The sequence below is a fragment of the Caretta caretta genome, chromosome 8, assembly GCF_965140235.1.
Source record: "Caretta caretta isolate rCarCar2 chromosome 8, rCarCar1.hap1, whole genome shotgun sequence".
Taxonomy (NCBI): domain Eukaryota; kingdom Metazoa; phylum Chordata; order Testudines; family Cheloniidae; genus Caretta; species Caretta caretta.
Genome location: NC_134213.1, coordinates 98,480,772 through 98,505,347, shown reverse-complemented (window position 1 = coordinate 98,505,347; position 24,576 = coordinate 98,480,772). Strand labels below are relative to the sequence as shown.

Genomic DNA, 24,576 nt, shown 5'->3' with positions numbered 1-24,576 from the left:
GTACCAGATGGGAATTAATAGACCTTCAATTTTAGAGTCAACTATCTTGTTTATCTCTTTATTTAAAAAGTTTTACAATTATTTTTTAACAAATCTGAGCCTTCCAGGGATTTCATTGTTAGGTATACTTTTATTCAAATGTTTCTGTTAGAGATGGACCAAAATGTGAAACTTCAAATCCAATCACCTTCCAATTTGGGTGGTTGTAGTGCTTATTTAGAATTCTTAGATGAACCTTCCTTCCCCTAAGATTTTGATTCCAGATTGGATTCAAAACAGGAAGGGACCTACTCGAGTGAGTAGGGGAGAGATGGAAGTTATGCTGTAATAAAAGCTGTTCTGATGGTTGGGAAAGTTTTATTGTTTAGAAAGTGTTTTTAGACATAGTAATTGAATTTTAGTAACAGGTTGTTTTCTGTTGTGTGGAATGCACCTAGGCTGTAGGTATGCCTGACAGATAATTCAGTGATCAAAAGAGTATGAAAAATGTATAGATACATAAAAATGTAAATGTTTATAAGTTCTGGTTCACATGTGTCGATTTTATGAGATATCAGCCCAAGATAGAGGAAATGGTATCCAATCCAAACCTGGACCCAGATTCAATCTCCAAACCAAGCCCTCATCTAAATCTAATACATAACTAGCTCTAAACACTGCCTGGCTCTCTAATTTCCATATTTTAGATTGGCAGATTCAACTCCTTTAAACCTATGTTATAGGGTTCAGTACTAGGTCAGGTACAAATTAAATATATTTGTTTTTAATTTGGCACAATTTAATTTGGCACAAGAGCTCTCCTGCCAACAAAAAAACTTTCACCCCGCATCAAGTGGCAGTGGTTTTGTCGGCAGGAAAGTGCTCCTGCCGACAAAGCGCTGTTCACACCGGTGCTTTTCATCAGTAAAACTTTCCTCATTCGGGGGTGTGTATTTTTTTTTAACACCCCTGAACGACAAAAGTTTTGCTGATGAAGTGCCAATGTAGGCAAACCCTTAGCAAATACTGATTTCTGTCTTTCTATTGGGTCTTGTTGATTTCTGTCATTCTATTGGGTCTTATTTATTTACTTATTAATGCTCCAGTATCCTCAAAGATGCTAGTGCAGCTCTAGGTCTGCACAAAAGGGCAAAGCATTTAATGTATACGCTAAGTATACATTATTGTTTTTTCAATGAAGTGGCAGATAGGGACACCCATCCCTCCGACATCCCTGGATACGTGGTCATTTCCCATCAGATAACTTCGTTAGGTCAGATTTGTGCCAATGATGCTTGTGAGTTCTTGTATTAAAAGAAGTGCACTTACTGCACCAATTAAACTTTGCAGCATTATTTGTGTTTCTCATTTTCCTGGTCTTAACGTGGCGTTCAAGAAGTATCACCACTTTATGTTTCAGTGTTTTGAGTTAATATAGAATAATGAAAGTGTTTCTGTATGACTTACTTGAAACATTTAATGGAAACGTGAAATGAAACCATTATTCATTTTGCAAATGTTCTTTCAAAGTACAGTATTTATATTTGCTCTAAATTTTAAATGTTTCTTTTGGTGAATAATAAAAAATGAATTTACATTACAGAATTCATAGCAAGATTATCATTGGAGGTCTGGTGATGATTTATTTATTTTTCTACAAGTAGTATGATATACTTACACTGAACATTACCAACTCTTTTAAGAAGCAGATCAAAGAGCTTTTCAGATCCCATAATAGCAGTTCTGTCCATGAATGACACTGTAACTATTAGAGAGGCTTTCCGTTTTGCAGATTTAGTGTTGTCATGTCAAAACTGCTTTGAACTCAATACACATGTTCACCTACCTGTTTTTGCTTTAAGTACTGTATGATCTAACAATTGATTTGGGGTCGGTAGGATAAAAGCTAATTCAGATGTAGTTATGAATCCAGAATGTGGGTATACACAGTGATTGCAAATATAAGGTGAAATAACAAGTTTGTATGTTCACCAAGAAATATATTAAACAAAATCAGTTGGCCAATCTGATTGCTAGATGGCTCAGAGGTGTCAATAAACAAAAATTTAAATTAAGACTTAATGGCACTGTCAGGTTAAAAATAGTTCACAAAAATATATTTCCTTAACTATTAGTAACAAAGCTCAGATTCTAAAAAGTAAAAATTTTAATCAGCTAATTTTATGTTTGCTATTGTTTACTTTTTACATTCCACTCAGCAATTTAAACCGGTCTATCTCACTTTTGTTTCTACTCAGTTTCACTTTTCTGGTGCTCATGTGCTCATTGTTCCATTAGCAGGGTTGCAAATACTACTGGGGAATGTTTAAGGAAGATACAGAGCTGGGGGTCTTCTATTCCAGCTTCTGTCCAGACTTTTTCTTGCCATGGGCAAGTCACTTAGCTTTTGAGTGTCTTAAATTTGCCTGTCACAGGTTCAGGTTATCTGCACCTTTTTGGTCCCACCTTTTCGGCCTGCTCAAGGAATGCTCTAGCTTTCACCCCTGTCTGGGTAGGGACCCTTGTCCTATTCCCAATTCCTTCTGACTAGAGATTTTAGGCTGCAGCCTCCTGCTCCTTACTGTGATTCTCACCAAGCATATCACACAAACATCCAGCCCCCTGCTCCTTTATTTCTTTCCAAGGACAATGGCGTGGTCTTTACAAATGACCAGACAGTCTTTGTAAGCAGACTGTATGTATTCAGGGATGAAGAGCATACAGAGAAAATGTATACACACTGCAAATGTACATGCACAGCAAATATACCATAAACCACGCATTTTCCACATGGGCAATCTGGCAGGCCAATGCCCTTCAAACCTTTTGTCCAGTGTTGGGTCCCTTTCTTAGTCAAAAGGTCATGTCTGTTTGTTGGATCAGAAAGAAGATCCCTGAATCTAGTTAAACTCAACCTTTTATGCCAAAAACCTTTGTTTGTTTCCTTGGGCCTCTGGTGTCTGTTTGGCTCAGAAATGCAAACCACCTTAGGGTAGTACTACTTCGGAGTTGTTTACAATCTAAGAAACTGTAGTGATCACCCCCAACTGTTTTTATTTCCAGGAGCAGTTGTGGTAACCCTCCTCCCATAGAGCTGAACACAATTCCTACTCCACAATGATAGACAGAACATTCCCAAAATTAATACTGTGTGGTCCCCAAAAATGCTGTATGTAGTTGCAATATCTGTGACCGTTGCTATCAGTTAAATAGGGATAACACTAACCTTACCCTTTTTGGGACTGTGACAAGTGCTGGTCTCATATGATGACGACCCGTTGCTGGGGGCTGTGTGTGCAAAGGGTCACATGACGCTCCCCAAAGTGCCTGGGCAGGGCCAGAGCTGGAAGGGAAGAGGCAGGTCCAGAGCCTCTCCTCTTCTGGCCACACTGCCTGGTGCAGCTGTCAGCAGCTGCATTCTCCCAGGCAGCCTCCAGCCTTGGCAGGCTGTGTGGCCAGAGGCTGCTTGGGAGATGCCAGGGGACTGGAGCAGAGTGCCCCTCCCCCCACTCCAGGTAATGTGGGATGGGAAGAGGACGGGGAGTGCGCAGGGCCCCCGGGCTGGGGGTGGAGTGGGGGGTGGGGATGAGTCATGTGGGGAGGTCACGTGCCCCCCTTAGCTGGTGCCCCCTTTGTGTCCCTCCTACTAGTCACCTGATAAATTAACTAGTGTTTCTAATTTTTAGTGGCTTTTGGATAGATGACAATGTGCAGTCTTGCCTACACTGGAGAATTGACAAAGAAATCCCCACTACTTCAGCTGGACCAGTGGTGGAACGAGTGGGAGCCCCGATGTAGACAAGGCTCTGGTGGTTCGACCTGTAAACCACCATTTTAGTTCTAATCAAATGGTGGTAAAAATGGGTCTGGTTGCTGGAGCCTTACGTATGGTAGGACTCCTACTAGTTCTAACCCCAGCTCTGCTGAATTGGTAGGATTTTTTGTCAACAATTTCCCCAGTGTTGACAAAGCCTTGAAATGGCAGTACTGTTTTAATCTAATTTAATCTAATCTGATTTTTAAGAAATCATTGCATTTCTATTAATAGTTTGTAAAATCATTTTAAAACAATCTAAATATTGTCTAAAGTACCTGAGTGTGCCTTTGAAGTAATTTATTCATAAAATGTACAATATTTGATGTATGATACTATTAAACACACTTTAATCCAGTACATAAACCCTCTTTTAATTCATTGATTTGATGTCACAACTATAAATACTGAAATTTTCAGGAGAAGAAAAAAAAATCACATTAAACAATTTAACTTTTAAAAACTGGTGCAATTTAAAAAGTATTCTAGGAACTAATTGTTATAGTGCAATGATTTATTTTTTTAAATGCCTGTTTTATCACACAACAACATATGCATTACGGCCGCTAAATGGACATTTCATCTGTACTGTGATCGAGTGAGTGACAGCTTTACTCTTCACATATTAATCTTTATCTGGTTTTGGTGTCTAATTTATACACAGCCTTAGCACATCAGAACAGAAATGCTGTTCCCTAATACAACAAAAATAGGTACTATATCATAGTTTTCAGACTTTGTTTTGTATTTGGGCTGGTCTTAACTATGGGGAGATGCAGCAGCCAGCAGGTGGAATTGTTGCAGCAGGGATCGATTTAGCGGGTCTAGTGAAAACCCGCTAAATCAACAGCAGAGCGCTCTCCAATCGACCCCTGGTAATACAGCTTTCTGAAAAGAGTAAGGGAAGTTGACGGGAGAGTGTCTCCCGTCAACACAGTGCAATGAAGACACCGGGGTAAGTTGATCTAAGCTACGTCAATTCCAGCTACGTTATTCACGTAGCTTGAGTAGCATAACTTAGGTTGACTTACCCCCGTAGTGAAGACAAGCCCTCAGTCGTTCCAAACCATGCCATATAATAAATTGCCACTGCTCCCACTTTTAGGCCAGCTTGATAATCCAGCAGGGCACAGTAGCTGGTCTTGTATCACAAAATTACACTGTGGATGGGATGGAGCTTAATTCATCATTAGTGTATATTGGATGCTTCTTCGCTGTTTGGTGCACTCAGCATATAAAAATACACTTAAACAAATATAAAAATGCACATCTGTTAAACTACAGTATTTGCAGGTCACTTTAAATAGCACATACGGAAATGGGCTAAATGTCAAATTGTAATTCTGAAATTCTTATCAATGCGTTTGTTTTTGTATAAGTGGTGAAAGGTGAATGAAAAGTCAGTTTGCTTTACACAATGTACTGTACTTTTTTGACGCTATAACTGTTTTTAAATGTAAAGTGTCGCGTAATATTGAACATCAATATACGCATGTATTTGTAATTAATAATACATGACTGTCGTTGATATTTGAATAACATACTTTTCTGTGTATCATACTTTCCTAGCTTGCAAAGTCTTCAATTAATTTGTTACCTGTAAAATATATTTGCAGTTTTCTTTCTCAATTGATATAGTTCCCCCCCCATTTTTGGAAAAGATCTATATTAATGCACAAGGAATAGAAACTGATTTTGGAGACTGATGTAGAAGAAACTGGTATAAATTAAATGTCCCTTGTTCACTGAATTTTTTTTCTTGCTAGTCCTTTGTTTTTCCGTAGCTGTCTTTTCATCTCTGCTGGTCAGTGTCACTTCTCTACAGATGCATTTGTACATCCTCTTTTGCCTTTTAAGTGAACATGTAAAGAAGATCTTTTTTTGTTGCTTACAAAACTTGTATTAAGTAGAGGTCCTGAGTACTCGGTTGCTTGAGTGAAGTGTAAGATATGTGAGTGTCAGACCTGGGCCTTTCTGGATACTGTGTGTGTGTGACTAAATGTTGTAAATCCTATTACCCAGAGTAATGTGCATGGTTAATGTAATGCTCCTCATCTGATACCTTAATGATCAACTAGGAACCCAGATTGAAGATTGTAGTTGAAGTGGCTTGAAGAATTGGCTTCTCTTATCACTTGGAAGTGTGGTAGGCACACTGTGTTGACAATTTCATCTGTGTTAGCTGTAATGTTTTGATTGGGATCTTACAGGAGTGTTTGAGGCACAGAACATCACATGCCCTGGAAAGCAGGGGCAAGAAAATAGGTGAGTGTTGGAGAAATGAACGGGAAAAAGGGAGCGAGACTGGGAAATCGATAAGGAGATTAGTCCTTTTTTTTTTTTTATACAGTGTCTAAAGTCTGCAAAGTGCTTTACAGACAGATAATATAGATACAGTCTCTGCTCTGAGTAGGTTAAAATCTAAGGTCCTGATCCTATGAAGGGAACTGCCATTGTCTGGAGCCCTAATTATTTTGGGGGGAATCTGAAAGAGGAAATCACTTTGCAGGATCGGGACCTAATTGTATTCATGAAGCAGCAAAAGAGAGCAAACAGTGATAGGAAGCATGTGGGTTAAAATAATCTGTCCCACCTTGACCTGCTTGTTTGTTTGGTTCACCTATTATGTCTTGTCTCTTAGATTGTAAGCGCTTTGGAGCAAAGCCTTTTGTATAAGTTTGTACAGTATTTATCACAGTGGGCTCCAGCCTGCTTAGTCCCAGAGCTGCCACAAATGATAAATAAATAATTAGGTCATGCAATTATTCAGGTTTGTTACAATCTTGACTTTATTATTTTACTGCCTTTATGCGTGTACATAAATATATAACCTTCAAACGATTATATTTAAACATATAAGTTTATTTATTTACTTGAGTTTTTGTTTAGAGGGAGACTTGAGAAAAGGGCACAGATAGAAGTGGAGTAAGAAAATGCAGATTGGAAGAAGGAACAAAGGAAGGAAAGATATGGGCATTAACAGACATGGATGAAAATGTTTGAGAAGGAAAACTGGACAAAGATACTGAGAGAAAGTAGTTCAGAAATTGACTACTATTGCATCTGAAATTCAAAGGTTTTGATAGTGATTGTGAAAACTCAGTAGTAATGGGGGATTTCAACTATCCCCATATCGACTGGGTACATGTCACCTCAGGACGGGATGCAGAGATAAAGTTTCTTGACACCTTAAATGACTGCTTCTTGGAGCAGCTAGTCCTGGAACCCATAAGAGGAAAGGCAATTCTTGATTTAGTCCTAACTGGAGCACAGGACCTGGGCCAAGATTTGAATATAGCTGGGCCACTTGGTAATAGAGACCATAATATAATTAAATGTAACATCCCTGTGGTGGGGAAAACTCCACAGCAGCCCAACACCGTAGCATTTAATTTCAGAAACAGGAACGACACAAAAATGAGGAGGTTAGTTAAACAGAAATTAAAAGGTACAGTGCCAAAAGTGAAATCCCTGCAAGGTGCATGGAGACTTTTTAAAGGCACCATAATAGAGCCTCAACTTAAATGTATACCCCAAAATTAAAAAACATATTAACAGAACCAAAAAACTGCCATCGTGGCTAAACAACAAAGTAAAAGAAGCAGTGAGAGGCAAAAAGGCATCCTTTAAAAAGTGGAAGTTAAATCCTAGTGAGGAAAATAGAAAGGAGCATAAATTCTGGCAAATGAAGTATAATAATATAATTAGGAAGGCTAGAAAAGCATTTGAAAAACAGCTAGCCAAAGACTCAAAGTAATAGCAAAAATTCTTTTAAGTACATCAGAAGCAGGAAGCCTGCTAAACAACCAGTGGGGCCACTGGATGATTGAGATGCTAAATGAGCACTCAAGGATGATAAGGCCATTGCGGAGAAACTTATGAATTCTTTGCGTTGGTCTTCACAGCTGAGGACGTGAGGGAGATACCCAAACCTGAGCCATTCTTTTTAGGTGACAAATCTGACTGTCCCAGATTGAGATGTCATTAGAGGAGGTTTTGGAACAACTTGATAAACTAAACAGTAATAAGTCACCAGGACCAGATGGTATCACCCAAGAGCTCTGAAGGAACTCAAATGTGAAATTGCAGAACTACTAACAGTATTCTGTAATCATTTAAATCAGCTTCTGTACCAAATGACTAGAGGATAGCTAATGTGACGCAATTTTTAAAAAGGGCTCCAGAGGTGATCCCATCAATTACAGGCCAGTTAGCCTGACTTCAGTACCGGGCAAACTGGTTGAAACTATAGTAAAGAACAGAATTGTCAGACACATTAGATGAGCATAATTTGTTGAGGAAGAGTCAATATGGTTTTTATAAAGTGAAATCATGCCTCACCAATCTACTAGAATTCTTTGAGGGGGTCAACAAGCATGTGGACAAGAGGGATCCTGTGTATATAGTGTACTTAGATTTTCAGAAAGCCTTTGACCGGGTCCCTCACCAAAAGCTCTTAAGTAAAGTAAGCTGTCATGGGATAAGAGGGGAGGTCCTCTCTTATATAGGTAACTGGTTAAAAGACAGAAACAAAGGGTAGGAATAAATGGTCAGTTTTCAGAATGGAGAGAGGTAAATAGTGGGGTCTACCAGTTGTCTGTACTGGGACCAGTCCTATTCAACATATTCATAAATGATCTGGAAAAAGGGGTAAACAGTGAGGTGGCAAAATTTGCAGATGATACAAAACTACTCAAGATAGTTTAAATCCAAAGCAGATTGTGAATAGCTGTAAAGGGATCTCACAAAACTGGGCGACTGGACAACAAAATGGCAGATGAAATTCAACGTTGATAAATGCAAAGTAATGCACATATAAAAAAATGATGGAATCTAAATTAGCTGTTACCACTTGAGAGATCTTGGAGTCATTATGGATAGTTCTCTGAAAATGTCCACTCAATGTGCAGCGGCAGTCAAAAAAGCAAACAGAACGTTGGGACTCATTTAGAAAGGGATAGATGATAAGACAGAAAATATCATATTGCCTCTATATAAATTCATGGTATGCCCACATCTTGAATACTGCAGATGTGGTTGCCCCAGCTCAAAAAAGATGTATTGGAATTGGAAAAGGTTCATAAAAGGGCAACAAAAATGATCTAGGGGTATAGAATGGCTTCCATATGAGGAGAGATTAATAAGACTGGGACTTTTCAGCTTGGAAAAGAGATGGCTAAGGGGGGATATGTTAGAGGTCTAAAATCCTGACTGGTGTGGAAAAGTAAATAAGGAAGTGTTATTAACATAAGAACTAGGGGTCACCAAATGATATTAATAGGCAGCAGGTTTAAAACAAACAATAGGAAGTATTTCTTCACACAGTCAACCTGTGGAACTCTTTGCCAGAAGATGTTGTGAAGGCTAAGACTATAATAGCGTTCAAGAAAGAACTAGATAAATTCATGGAGGATAGGTTCATCAATGGCTATTAGCCAGGATGGGCAGGGGTGGTGTCCAGAGCCTCTGTTTGCAAGAAGCTGGGCAGGGGTGGTGTCCAGAGCCTCTGTTTGCAAGAAGCTGGGAGTGAGCGACAGGGAATGGATCACTAGATGATTACCTACTCTGTTCATTCCCTGTGGGGCACCTGGCATTGGCCACTGTTGGAAGACAGGATACTGGGCTAGACTGACCTTTGGTCTGACCCAGTATGGCCGTTTTAATGTTCTTATTAGAATCTTCCCTATAATATAGAGAGCTGCCAAAAATAGGCACATTTTTGGACAACCTGGTTTTTAATAATTACTATTTTTTTTCAGAATTTTTAAATAGCTCGTTCTTGTCAACTGCTGGAAATGGCCCACCTTGATTATCGCTACAAAAGGTCCCTGCCCCCCCGCTCTCCTGCTGGTATTAGCTCATCTTAAGTGATCACTCTCCTTACATTGTGTATGGTAACACCCATTGTTTCATGTTCTCTGTGTATATAAATCTCCCCATTGTATTTTCCACTGAATGCATCCGATGAAGTGAGCTGTAGCTCACGAAAGCTTATGCTAAAATAAATTTGTTAGTTTCTGAAGTGCCACAAGTACTCCTTTTCTTTTTGTGAATACAGACTAACATGGCTGCTACTCTAAAAGAAGTATCTTGATTCTCACTTACACTTGGGTGCCTTTACACCACTCTAGCAGTGAGAAGGAGCCTTAAAATGAATCTAAATATAATTTACTCAACTCTAAGGTCTCTTAACACTGCCAAGCTGGTGTAAAGGTAAATGAGAGTCAAGTATACAGAAATAGTAGTGGAGTCAATTCCAGCCCATAACTGTAGAACATTACAATTCTTGTACTGAGTTGCTAATTGCTGAAGACATATTACACAGCAGGACTTAATAATGCAGTTAGATAAAGAACATGTACATTTAGTAATGAACTTCATAAAAACTGACAAGAAACAACAGTGACTAACATTCATGATATCATGCAGGTGAACATAAATCAATATAATGTAAATATGATAAAAGTACAAAGACTGCCATATAAGGGCAAATACCATTGTCACAGGATAGTAAGTTCTTCCTGATCCTTCCAAGGATATTTTAGGTCAAAAGGTATTATGAGAGAAATCTCCATAGGTACCTTATTTACTTTTGGAGTCTGATATGAAAATACCAGATTTCAGTAGTTTTAACTATTTGATCATCTATAATTCATAGATTATATAGCACTAACAGAGAGGGGAAGTGGATAGGGTGATCAAGATTGTAATAAATGATTGTTGTACAGATACACATTTAGCAAAGGTGACCACGGTATTGTTCAAAAATGAAAATAGCTAAGTGTGGTGATGAAAATGATTTTAATATTTGATAGACTACTATTCAGCATACTTAAATGGAATGTAGATGTGAAGGCTTATCTTCTGTACAGAATTTTCTTTTTCTGAAAACTCTATAAAGAGCCGTTAGGTGGCTAATTAAATAGAATTGAGGTGATTTTCCTCTGTGGTTAATACATCTTGAAACTTGGTGGACCTATAAATAAGTAATAGCAAGTGATCTTTTTTTCTTCAAGTTGCATGTTGTTCAGATTTGACTTTTACTATAAGATACATTATCAGGTCTTCATGGGTTTTATAATGGGGATTGTTCTTTGGCAGTCCCCAAAGCTTAGTCAGTGAATCTAGTGGACCAGTCTTCATGAGGTAGTTTCCAGTTTTGCACTTATTTCCCAAATATAAAGGATACCTGTGAATTTCTGAATGGCCTTTGCCATATTTTTGAGGAGTCATTCTCTTTTCCTTTACATAGAAGCTGAGAGAGCTAATTATAATCAATTACAGGAGTTGTCACAGTAGATGATTGATTCCTGTTGAGATGTGGGGCATTGTGCTTGATATAAGTTTACTCTTCAAGCCTGTTAAGCTTTAGGCTTTCTTCCACAGTGACGTATTCTAATAGTCAATCACTTGCCTTTCCGAAGAACAGACAAACATGCAAAATAAATTGTCCCATCTTAAAACAATTTGTCCCAAACTCTTATTTGATATGTTTTATTCTAGCCTTTATTAGGGAAATGTGGTCTATGTGAAATTGCTATAAGGTGGGTGCACAACCGGTTGAAAGACCATACTCAAAGAGTAGTTGTCAATGGTTTGCTGTCAAACTGGGAGGATATATCTGGTGGGGCCTCACAGGGGTCTGTCCTGGATCTGGTACTATTCAATATTTCCATTAATGATTTGGATAATGGAGTGGAGAGTATGCTTATGAAATTTGCAGATTACACCAAGAGGGGAGGGTTTGCAAGCACATCGGAGGACAGGATTAAAATTCAAAATGGCCTCAACAAATTGGAGAACTGGTGTGAAATCAACAAGATGAAATTCAATATAGAGAAGTGCAATGTACTTCAGAAGGAAAAATCAAATGCACAGCTGTAAAATGGGGAATAACTGGCTAGGTGGTAGCACTGCTAAAGAGGATCTGGGAGTTACGGTGGAGCATGATTGAATGTGAGTCAACAAGGTGATGCAGTTGTAGAAAAGGCTAATATAATTCTGGGGTTTGTTAACAGGGTTGTCATATGTAAGATATGGGATGTAACTGTTCTGCTCTGCTTGGCACTGGTGAGGTCTCAGCTGGAGGGCTATGTCCGGTTCTGGGCATCACACTTTAGGAAAGATATGGATAAATTGGAGAAAGTCCAGAGGAGAGCAACAAAAAGGATAAAAGGTTTAGAAAACTTGATCTATGAGGAAAGGTTAAAAAAAATGGGGCATGTTTATTCTTGAGGAAAGAAGGTGTGGGGGGTGGGGTGGGGTGGGGTTCTGATAATCTTTAAATATGTTAAAATATACTGTGATAAAGAGGATGGTGATCAGTTGTTCTTTATGTCCACTGTAGGTAGGGCAAGAAGTCATGGGCTTAATCTGTAGCAAGGGAGATTTAGGTTAGAGATTAAGAAAAACTTTCTAACTATAAGCGTAGTTAAACTCTGGAATAGGGCTCCAAGGCAGGTTGTGGAATCCATATCACTGGAGGTTTTGAAGAACCAGTTTTACTGTCAGGGATGGTCTAGATTTTCTTGATCCTGTCTCAGCCCAGGGGGGTGGACATGATGACTTTCAGAAGTACGTTTTTGTAATTCTGTGATTAGTGTCAAATTTGAAATAATTACTGTCAATTATATTATGCTCTAATTGCTGATTTAAAAAACAAACCAAATATAACTTATATTAATTACATGTTCTATGGAATGGGTCCATGACTAAATTCAGAAGAATGAATCAAGTTTAAATTAGAAAAGCATGAAATATACAATACATGAGATTTCTGTGTTACAGTATTTCAAACTGGGACATGTGAAATGCTAGCTTGAATTTATACTGCGTAATGTATTAAGAGAGAGCTTTATCACATCATATCAAGGCCTATAGGTTGGGTTTCAGAGCCAACCAAAACTGCTCTTTTGTCAGCCAAAAGAGGTTGCATAAGAACGGCATGTAGTTTTCCCCTCCCGCTGCGTTCTGAAGGCCCTGCCTCCACAGCATTCTGAACATGTGTAGGTTTTTTGGCCTGAGTATTTTCTGTGTCAAGAAAATAAATTTTCCTCCCTCTAAAGTAGAAAAGGGGTTTGTCTGCAGTGTTGGGCAATAGGATTTGTCCACTACTGTAAGCATTGCCATAGAGTAGGTGTCTTTTACCATCAGACAAGGATTGAAAGTGTTGTTTTATTTTTCTTCTGCCCTTGCTGGTTTGACTGGGAAGCCATATACAATGTTTCTTTGAGGCGGCTGTTGTTAGGTATACTCTGCTGCTGCTCTGACATGAGTGAATGTCTTTCCTTATTGGAGACGCAGCAGGAGACAAGAATGAAAATAGCAGCCTTAAAACAGCATGGGGGAAAAAAATCTACAGGAAAAATGCAAGTATCAGTGGAAAAGCTAGAGGTTCTTTCATTCCTCCTTAGTGAGAATTCATCTTTCCTTTGCAAAATCACTTAGACAAAGATAGAACTAAACAGAACGAACAGAAGTTCATTGGCTAATCTTTCATAGGCAAAGAGAAGAAAGAATATAAGTTACAATGGCTACTGCACATGGTCAGTGGAAAACCTGAAACACAACTATCTAATCTTGGGTTACTCCACATTGAGTAGCAGGAGCAATGGAGAATTTTAGAAGATGAAAAATCCAAGGATACTTGGTATTTCTGATGCTGTTGATGGGGAGGAACCATTAGAAAAGTTTTCATCTCTTTTAAATTAACTGAATTTAATCCCCTATTTACTGCTCTTAATAAAGTATTTCATAACCCAAATAAAAGATGAAACCATGGGCTCAACTCTTCTGATATTGACTCCAGCCTAATCTGTGGACGGGGGGGAATATCTGATAAAGTTTGACAGATGAAAGGGATCATAGACTTTTTTTTCCCTCAGGCACTTCCAGATCAACACACAACATTGCTATCCCAATTTTCTACATTGTTTTCCAACAGATTAAGACTGGAAAAGGTTAAAAAATTGTTGGGGGTTTTGAAATATAAAGGTTAAAAAATAATTGTATTTTGATGACGTGAGGGTGTTTTTAGTGTCTCAGTTGTATGCTAAGGCTGTTATGTCTAGTATAGAGGTATGTGGTTCCAATGATGTTACAGAAAATGTTTTACATCCAGAACACACACACAAATTTCTTCTTAAAATACAGAGCGATGGTAGGTGCTTTTGGAGGTTTCTACACTAATACTGCAATACTAATATTTTACCTGATGGGTTTTTTTAGGCTAAGTATTTTTTTTCTCTTACTTTAATAAGTACCAGTGTTGTTTTTGTTTGGGAGTGTGTGTGTGTATGTGTGTGGGGAGAGGGAGAGGTTTGTGTAATAGATAGAATTTTAAAAGTATTTCTTTTCCTTTCTGTCTAATCGCATGATTACAGGTTTGCAATGACAATAAAAATATTTTTAAAATGCCAACCCATGTTCAGGATGTAGTTTAAAGTCCCTCGCCACAGCAGAGATTTTAATGCGTATGGTGCAGCTATTACTGCTGTCACATGTCTAAGACATTTTGTCAAACCTGCCGTTACTTTTGTTTGGCATACACTAGATAGCAACAGCCCTGTTTTTTATCTCTGCAACGGATTAATAACTCTCTGATTGTGAATTTTACTCATGAAAGACAACAGACTGACAGCATTGAAAACTGAAGTCTTCTATTTATCCACAGAGCATAGGTAGAGCCTGTGTACCATCAATACAAGTTTCACGACGCAGTTATATCAAGGCTGGATTGGGGAAACCAAATATAGAGGGAGACTCCATTCATTAATTTGCCTTTCCACTGAGGCTGACAGTTTTGGATTTTTTGGTAATATAGGCACATGTCCACTTGAAATGGGGCTAAGACATCTAGTTCATAGGCTACCAAAGAACTATAATGAAGTAGTAACTCCTTGTCTTTAGCAACCTTGAACTGGTGACCTAAAGGTAAAACACTCTGATTCCAATTATTAGCCTTCTTGGCCATCAGTTATCTGAATGCCGGTACCACAGATCAAACCAACTCTCACTAAGTGTTTATAATTATCATTCAGGTGAACCGTTCAAATGATTGGCATAATTGGTATCATTTATTTGAAATGTCTGGCCTGAAATTCATTACCCTGGTTATAGTATTGTTTAATTTTAACATTTCTAATTATGTCCTGTGACAGGGTCAGGCCAGATGGCTACAAGAGTGCTAGAAGGCAGATATATTAGCCCCAGGTTAAGTAGGTCCCTTTTCCCTGGGTAAGGTAACAGGGAAGGTTCCAGAACAATCAGGAACTTTCTGGAAACAATTAAGGCAGACAGGCTGATTAGAACACCTGCAGCCAATTTAGGGATCTGGAGCAAAAAAAATTGGGGATTAGTCCTGCTTTGAGCAGGGGGTTGGACTAGATGATCTCCTGAGGTCCCTTCCAACTCTGATATTCTGTGATTGGATAAAGAAGCAGCCAGAATCAATTAAGACAGGCAGGCTAAGCAGGGCACCAGGGTTTTTAAAAAAGGAGCTCACTTCAGTTTGTGGTGTGTGTGTGAGGAGCTGGGAGCAAGAGGAGCAAGAAGCTGAGAGTGAGAAGGCGTACTACTAGAAGACTGAGAAATATGAGCATTACCAGATATCAGGAGGAAGACATCATCTCTCCTGTGGTGAGAATAAAGAAAGTGTTGGGAGGAGGCCATGGGGAAGTAGCCCAGGGAGTTGTAGCTGTCACGCAGCTGTTACAGGAGCCACTGTAAACAACTGCAATCCACAGGGCTCTGGGCTGGAACCCGGAGTAGAGGGCAGGCCTGGGTTCCCCCCATCCCCCCAACTCCCTACTTGTTACTGGAGGAGTTGACCTGGACTGTGGGTTCCACCAGAGGGGAAGGTCTCTGGCCTGTTCCCCGATCCACTAGGTGGATCAGCAAAGACTGCGGGGATTGTTCTTCCTTTTCCCCATGCTGGCCAGTGATGAGGCTAACTGAGTGAATGGCAGATTTGAGCCATGAAAGTGGCCAAACTGAGGGCTGCCGTGAACCTCTGAGGCGAGCAAATCCGCCAATAAGCACAGGACCCACCGAGGCAGAGGAGGAACTTGGTCACAGTCCCTATTAAGCAAAACCATCCATTTTTATTATAACATCTGTGACTCATGTAACTGATAAAGCTTTAAGTGTTTTAATCACTGATCGTTGATAAACCGTGCATTGCATGTTGGTTAGTCTCTCTGGTATTTTCAACCAGTGGTTCCAGAATGAGGAGAGAAGGAAATTAAGACACCAGAATTACAAAGTATGGAAAGGCTGGCAGAATTTTTTTTTAAATTTTTTTTATGATTTCAACAAATATTTATTATTTTAAACATTTAAAAATATTTTTATTGGTTTAAATTTTCACAGTTGTGTGCAATTAATGGCTGCAAGCAATTTTTTTTCCAATTTTTGTCAATTTAAAATTTCACAGTTATGGGAAATTGTGTGGGTAAGACAATTATTTAATGAAGTAGATGCTGAAGTTCAAAAAGGTAAAGCTTTGTAACCATTAAAATACAAACTGTCAACATCACATGTCAAAATATACAAACTAGATATCCTTAATTCAAACAGTTAGTTCTCAAGCAGCATTTTTCTTTCTTTGCCTATCTGTAAATTTCGATAATTATCAATGGAAATATTTTTTCATTGATCTGTGTGTGTATGGTGAAATTGACATGTACTGATTAAAAATTGAATCCTTCCAAGCCTACGTATGGTTTTTTGGGTCCTGATTCTTATTTATACTAACACCACTTTATACTGATCTAGCAGTATACAGGTGCCTTGAAGTGGATGCACATGTAATTCATGTCCATTTTAAGACATCTTTACGCTGTCAGAACAGCATGAAAGGGACTTAGGCCTTGTGTATACTATGCAGTTTTGTCGACAAGTCAGGATTCGTCAACAAAACAGCAGATGTGTACACACTACTATGCTCCTCCTGCTGATTTAACTCTCCTGGTACGTTGACATAATAAAACCACCTTGATGAGTGGTATGGAGCTTTTTGCAACGAAGTTAGAGTGACACTGTGTCAGTGTAGACACTGCACTTGCTTATGTTGCCCCAAGTGTCCCACAATGCCCATCATGACCGCTCTCGTAAGCAGTTTCTACCCTGCTACCCTGCAGGCAGGTACGCAGGCATGGGCCCCTCTCCCTTTAAAGCCCTGGGAATTTTTTAACTCCACTTCCTGTCTGCTTGGTGTGAACAGCTCACATTGCATCTTCCCAGTTGACTGTGCCGGCTTTCCAGAGCAAACAGTCTCCCAAGTGGAGTACAATGGACTTGCTGGATCTGTGGGGAGAGGAGGCTGTGCAGTCGCAGCTCCGATTCAGCCATAGGAACTTTGACATCTACAAGCAGATTGCTTGTGGCATGGATGAGAAGGGGCACAAAGGGGAAATGCAGCAGTGCTGAGCTAAGATAAAGGAGCTGAGGCAGGTGTACCAGAAGGCAAGGGAGGCCAACCGTCACTCTGGTGTGGCGCCGAAAACATGCTGCTTTTACAAGGAAGTGCACACCATCCTCTGTGTCGACCTCACCTCCACCCACAATTGCTCAGTGGATACTTCATGGGGACTGGAGGCTGTGGCCAGCGGAGTCAACCCTGAGGATGAAGTGGTGGATGAGGAGGTCGAGTTGGAGGAGGATGTGGGATAGGCAATAGGCTTGTTTGGTGCCATGGCAAGCCAGGACCTCTTTTTGATTCCAGAGGGGCTAGCCAGTTCCAGCAGTCCAGGTCAGGTGTGCCTGAAGCAGAGAGGGGAGCTCCGGTAAGTACTCTTTTTTTTCTTTGATAATGCACGATTACATCAGGTAGAGGTGTCCTTTATTTTGTTACATGGTGCGTGTGGGAGAAGGGATTGAATTTAACAACACTAGGTACTGTTTGCATCTGCTTTGCCTTCCCCTGTGCAGCTACGCAATGGGGGCCCTGCGGAAAAGTTTGTTAATGCACACCGAGATCTCCCGGGAAGCCTCCATAGAGATCTCTAGGAAACTTTCCTGCAAATACTCTGCAATCCTCTGCCGAAGGCTCTTGGCACAGCTGCTTTGTTTCTTCCCCCATTGTAGGAAACTGTTGCGCCAATCAGCAGTTATTTCTGAAGGAACAAAAGCAGCACACGGGCGAGCAGCATACGGAGCAGGTCTTAAGCCACATGCATGCAGGAGATGCACCCTTGCGTCTTCGGTTACCTTCAGTAGTGTGAGTTCAGCTTCGATTGCCCCCACCGGTGGAAAATGGTGCCAGTATTAAGAATAGTGTCCCCTGGTGCTTGTACTGATCCCCTTCTGAAACCACCCAGACCCTGTCTCATCTTGCACACTCCCACCCCCGGCCAAACTCACCATGTTTAGTGCTCTCGCCATGCTGCATGCTTGCCAACAGAAGGTGAGAAAGAGGTGTATGTAACTTCTATGATTCAAGACCGAGAGTGCACATGTGATACTGACTGTGTGTATTGTTTCTTTTGCTTCTGCAGATGTGCCCTTGAGGGCCAGCTCCTACACACCATTGGAGTGCCTCCATCAGATAAGGAGGTGAACAAGGAGGAGTAAGGAGGACATGTTTCGGGAATTGATACAATTGTCAAATCAGGTTGATAGCAAGCACAAAGTGTGGAGAGAGACAAGAAACTACAAAGGGATAGCCAGGAGAGGAGACAGGGTCAGGAGTGGATAATAAAGCTCATGGAGGACCAAACAGAGATGCTGAGGTCCCTGATTGCGCTGCAGGTGGAACACACACGTGCTCGACTCTCACTGCAGTCCATGCAGAGCTGCATTCCTTGCCCTCCCACATTCCTCTCACATTTCCAGTCTGTGTCAGTACCCCTTGCACTCTACCCCGGGACATTTTCCATAAAGACAGCTAGACTTACATGCAGCTCTGAGATCCTCACTTCAGTGATTGTTGCTCACTGTCATGTCCCCTGTAAGAAATGTTAATCTGTGTATTGTTGTTTAATAAAAATTGAGTCTTACAAAGACAGTGATTCTTCATTTGTGACCTGCACAGGGTGGTTACAACAGAAATCCAATCACAGTGGCAATCGCCACAATTGCAGACTACAGTGAATGCTCAGGCAGGAATCATTACAGGGGTCATTTAAGGTGGCAAGTAAACAATGCCTGGTTCAATTAATTACAGAAAGACACATTACTGGGGCTCATTATCAAGATGCTGCTTCAAAGCCTCCCTGATTTGAATAGCCCCACATTGAGCCCCTCTAATAGCCGTGGGGTCTGGCTGCTCAAAATCAGCAGCCAGGCGATCCACCTCAACGCTCTGTCTCTGCGGTCGCTTTTCCCCCTTGACTTCACAAATGGTAGAGCACAGCAGGCTGCTATGATCATGGGAATATTTTTCTCATTGAGGTCTAACCTGCCAAAAAGACAGCGCCAGCGACCCTTTAATCTGCCAAGCGTACATTCTGCGGTGATTCTGCACTTGCTGAGCCTGGTGAAGCGCTCCTTATTACTGTCAAGCTTTCTGGTGTAAGGCTTCATAAGCCTTGGGAATAAGGGGCAGGTTGGGTCTCCAAGGATCACTATGGACATTTCCACATCCCCCACTGGAATCTTCTGGTTTGGAAAGAAAGTCCCTGCTTGCAGCTTTCTGTACAGATCGGTGTTCCTGAAGATGCGTGCGTCATTCCTCTTCCCTGACCACCCTGTGTTGATGTCAGTGAAATATTCGTGGTGATACACAAGCACCTGTAATACCATAGAGAAGTACCCCCTTTCTATTGATGTACTCCGTTGCAAGATGGTCTGGTGCCAAAATTGGCATATACGTGCCATTTATTGCCCTGCTGCAGTTAGGGAATCCCACTTCCGCAAAGCTAGCATATTTTACACACATTGCCAAGAGTCATGGTCTTCGTAGCAGCATGAAATTAATGGCCCAGCACACTTGCATTAACGCAGCCCCAAGGGTGGGCTTCCTGACTCCAAACTGATTTGCGACCAAGCAGTAGCATTCTGGAGTCACCAGCTTCCAAACTGTGATCGCCATATTCTTCTCCACCGAGAGGGCAGCTCTCATTTTGGTGTCTTCGCGAAGCAGTGCTGGGGCGAGCTCTGCACACAGTTCCAGGAAGGTGGCTTTCCGCATCTGAAAGTTCTGCAGCCACTGCTTATCATCCCAGACCTCCATAACGATGTGATCCCACCACTTAGTGCTTGTTTCCCGTGCCCAAAATCGACAGTCCACCATGTGCAGCTGCTCTGTGAATGCCAAAAGTAATCTGGTGTTGTTTCTTTCCATGGCACATAGCGGGTCCAGCACCTCTGATTCCTCTTTAGATAGGTACCTCATGATTAACTGTATTACCATCTGTGATATGTTAAGAAAAGTGACCACAACATTAGAGAGCAGTGCAGGATCCATCCTTTCAGACGGAGATGGTGGGCACACAGTATATTGGGGTCATTGAAAAATGCTGTAAAACGCTGTCGGGAGCCCATAGAATGCTGGGATGGAAAACAGTACATCATGGGACATTGAGCCCACACCCATGATGTGCTGTGATCCACTCCGCCTTCCCACAAGTCCTAGTGGCAGAAGGTGGCAAGTAGCATAGTGGGATAGCTACCAACAGTGCACTGCTCTTACTGTTGATGCTAGAGTACCAACTGTGGACACACTCTGCTGACAGAGGGAGCATAGTGTGAACATGCAGTAGCAATGTTGCTATAGCACTTTCTGATTGTCGGCATGTCAAAACTCTGTAGTGTAGAAAAGGCCTGAGTCTCCTTTCATCTCCTCCCCCTGCTGTCTCGAGGCCCCTGTTTACTACTTATATATAAATTGAGGTAAAACATACATTCCTTTGTTTAGGATAGACCTGTTCAACAACTTTTGCCTAGGCAAGGTGTGTGGTTTTGAACATGTGCTAATAACATCATAAAGGGGTATTTCATAACTTTACATATAATGTTGCTACATACATTTCACCATGATGTTATTGACCAGTGAGGAGTTAGTTTTCAAATGATATCTCACGAGGCATATTTTGTACAAAGATTATTACAGTTGTGGATAGGGTGTGAATACAGGGGTGCTTATTGTCACAGACTCCTATCGTAGTAGTGCAGGAGATAAAATGCATCCGGTCATTAGCAAATCAGTGAACGTGCCTTAAAATGCTCAAAGTAAACAAACTGGAACTTTGAGGTTTTTTCCTTCTTTTTCAGTTATAGTGATCTTGGGTTTTACTAGGCACACCATTCTGAGATGGAAGTATTATTCTCCCACTCCTCGCAGCTGATGGTGTCCCTTCTAAGCAGAGGTTGATATTCGTGCAGAACTTAAGAGCATTGACCATTAAAGCTAGTGAATATTATCTGTGATTTTATTTTAATCTGTTTCCCCTTTAACTCTCTCTATTAGAAGAGATCCTTTTTTATTATCCTCATTTTTTCTCTTTTTAAAAAATAAAAGCAGAAAAAAACCCTACATTTTTATCTGTTTTCTGAAATGGCTCTCTCTATATAAATAAATTGCATTTATATTTGTAAATGTGCACTGATTTTTGGGTTGACCTTTGTGGATGTTCCAGTGTGTGTGGTGTAAACAAAGGAGCATTTTGGACTCCAGGGTAATATTCTAAGAATTTTCTTTGAAGGCTGGTGGCAATCCTTCGGTTGTGTTTCCTTCTCCAGGTTGAACAATTAGGAAAAAGTTAAATTTGGTACACAGGAAAAGGGACCAAAGAAAGTAGATTAGTTTTACTGTTTTCACACTTTATTCTTATAGCTATTGCCCTGCATGCCCCAGATATTTCCTCTGTGGGAGACTTGTTTGCTTCAGGGGATTGGTAACAGAATATATATATTTTTTCACTTATAGGTTGTTGGTTCTAATCCAGTTCTGATTGGTAGTGATCAAAATCTGTTGCTATCAGATAGTAGTTTGGTGGCCCATGTGAAATGCATTTGGTGACCAGGGTTTGGTTGACACATAGCATGAACAGAATTGTTATTAAGTGGGTCCCACTTTTCAAAATCTCAGCAGAGAGACCAAGAATTGAATGGGCCATGGAGGCTGAACTATCCTTTCGCCATCTACAGGGTGATCCCTTCAGGTCAGGGAGGGGCCATGGTAGTGTAGTGAGGAAGCTTGCACTGATATCTGTACCTCATCTGTCTGCAGAGAACCTTTCATGCTCATGGAATTCACCCACACCCTCACTTCTGTATGTGTATTATTGCCAATTTACATATCAAGTGATAACACAGAATAGAAGTTCATTTCTTTTTCCACAAGTTTTTGACTGTCTCCTTAACTTAAGGAGGCATGAATATGCTTGGAAGCGCTGTAGTACAATTAGCATGCAGGAATGGTACTACCAGCATATGATGCTGTGTGATTTTATTCCAGCCTTTTAAATACCACTGTTGTGTTTGCAACTGTTCAATTCATTAGCTTCCTGGAATTATTATTGTGGCATATTTCTGAAGAGAACAATAAACAACCCTGGGAAAATAGTACTGCAACACTGAACATTGTATTGGTCCATGGAGAATAATATTTTTTTAAGCTCTTTCCATTTCACTGGAGTTTTGTAAGAATCTTTTCAAGCTGTGTCAAAGCATTAATAAACATATTACATGTTAGGCAATTGAAATGCATTAGAAACAATGTCAACATACTTTAAAATATGAGTTTAGTTTAATTGAGTCCTTGTTCTATTTGAGGCTCGTCTTGGCAGTTGGTGATGCACGACTGGTTGTGCCCCCAGTGTGCACAGATAGGTCATACGCTTGTGTTTACTACTGTCTGCAGCCACATGAAAATGAAAACATGATGCTATCGAAGATGTTCTATTCAGCAGAGTAAAATACTTTTTCTAGGGATGCTTGTCCTGTTACATGACCCCCACTGTTAAGGGGTAATGCCATGTTGTGGTGGTAGATTAAAACCCTTTAGGAAATTGAGAGAGACTGGGATTGTAGGAATTATTTGGCATAAAAGCAGTTGTTTGGCAGTAAAGAAATCAGCAGGAAGCCATTGGGTGGAGTTTCAAGAATTCTGAGTGTGAGAGTCATGAGTTGTTAAGTATCAAATCTACTAGCTTTTATTCTTGGAAAGCTTAATGTAATATAAAGTAATTAACTTTATAGTAGGTCCATAAATTGGCATTACCGTCAAGGGCATCAAGGATACAAGGACAACTGCAGTTGGTGCTTCATTCTATAGGCCTTTTTAAAAGAAAAATAATTGTAAGCAGGTAGCAACATATCCTTTACCACTGGTCTCTTCAGTCAGAATATTTCTGCTGCTGCCCTACAAAGCACATAGATCCCTGAATTAAAAGCTGCAAATACAAACTAAATCATTTGGAGATTTGCAGCATTTGCTGAATGTGCTTGTGCTAGCTGCAACAAACTTCCTGTAGTGCGAAAACATGGCTCATGACAGAATTACCAATTTTAAAGTCTGCTTTTATTTTTTCTTTTCAGAATCAAATAGAACGTACTGATTCAGCAGAACTGGCTGATCGTGCAGCAATCCTCATGAATAGGCACAGGGTCATCGGTTTCTTAGCACATGTATAAGATAAAAAGGTAAGAAGCAAGTAAGCGCTGTTGTTAATACAGTTATTATATAATGCTATGCTTTGTTAATACTGTTATTAGATAGTATGTAGATTATGATCAAGAAATAGATTACTTTAAAATGAATTAAGAATCTATATGGGGTACAAACTCGGTTGTGTGAACTAGATGATTTAATTATTTCAGACTTGCATTTTCCTTTTCTTTTTATTGGGATTAAGTTTATTTTAGAATAAGGGTTTGTTGTTTTTTTTCGCAGCCCCAAATCTGTCTCCCTCAGGCTGTGCTGAGGGCAGATTTCATCATCAGGGACAGACATATCTGTTGCTTAGCTCTCTTAACAAGCTATTCATTACGCTTGAAGTGCTTGACTCCTCCTTCTTCCCAGGAGAAAATTAAAAAGGTCACTACTGTGTGCTGGAATAGAGTGCAGACTTGACCAGCACTGCTAGGGGTTGAAGCAAGTCCTCAGGAGCATTGGATCTAACACATTACTTACCTGAGTTGATGTGCAATCCCCTGTAATCATGCTGTCAAACAATGACAGTGCCTGGAATCTGAAACAGACAGGATAAAAGAGCAACTTATATATATATATTTTTTTCATCTGATCACAGACATTGCAATTTTCATCTCAGGAATGTTCCAATTATATTTGTTATAAGGTCTATTGTAAATCATTCTAGTATTGTCTGGTAAAGTTTAGTGAAATTTATATGTTCACAATTAATCACTGAGAAGGAATGGTCTGAGCACAGGAGGGGGAGACAAGAATTCCTGTATTCTTATGCTGGTCCTTTTATATTGGGTTTTTAGGCAAGTCCTCTCATCAGATTGCCTTATTTTCCCATCTGTTAAATGTGGATAACAACATTTACATACCTTCCTTATACAGGTATAGTAAGGTGTCAGTGCCCATAAAGCCCTTTGAAGATCAAAAATACTATGTAAGTCCAAAGTGGTGATGTTGCTTTCCATAAGTAAAGTTCTGTCACCATTTCCATCAACACACTCCCCACCCCCCCAGACTAGGTAACTCTGCCATATAAAATTCATTCTGAGACTTTTTTGAGAAGTTGGAATAAAAGTGTCATCCACATAGTATATTAATATAAATTATTTTAATATCATGATATAAATCAGCTTACTATGTAAGTTACAGAGGAATAAAAAAGGCAGTGCTTTAAAATATTCTTGTTAAATATGGA

At 40.1% G+C, this 24,576-nt stretch overlaps 1 protein-coding gene across 1 annotated transcript in view; it reads left to right on the top strand.

Annotated features, from left to right (window-relative positions):
- The window catches only part of ZFYVE9 (zinc finger FYVE-type containing 9), a 92,150-nt gene that overhangs the window by 2,707 nt on the left and 64,867 nt on the right, over window positions 1-24,576 (top strand). The window contains exon 2 of the mRNA XM_048860832.2: window positions 23,273-23,377. The gene's annotated coding sequence lies outside the window, so the exon portion shown is untranslated. The remainder of the gene's footprint in view (window positions 1-23,272; window positions 23,378-24,576) is intronic.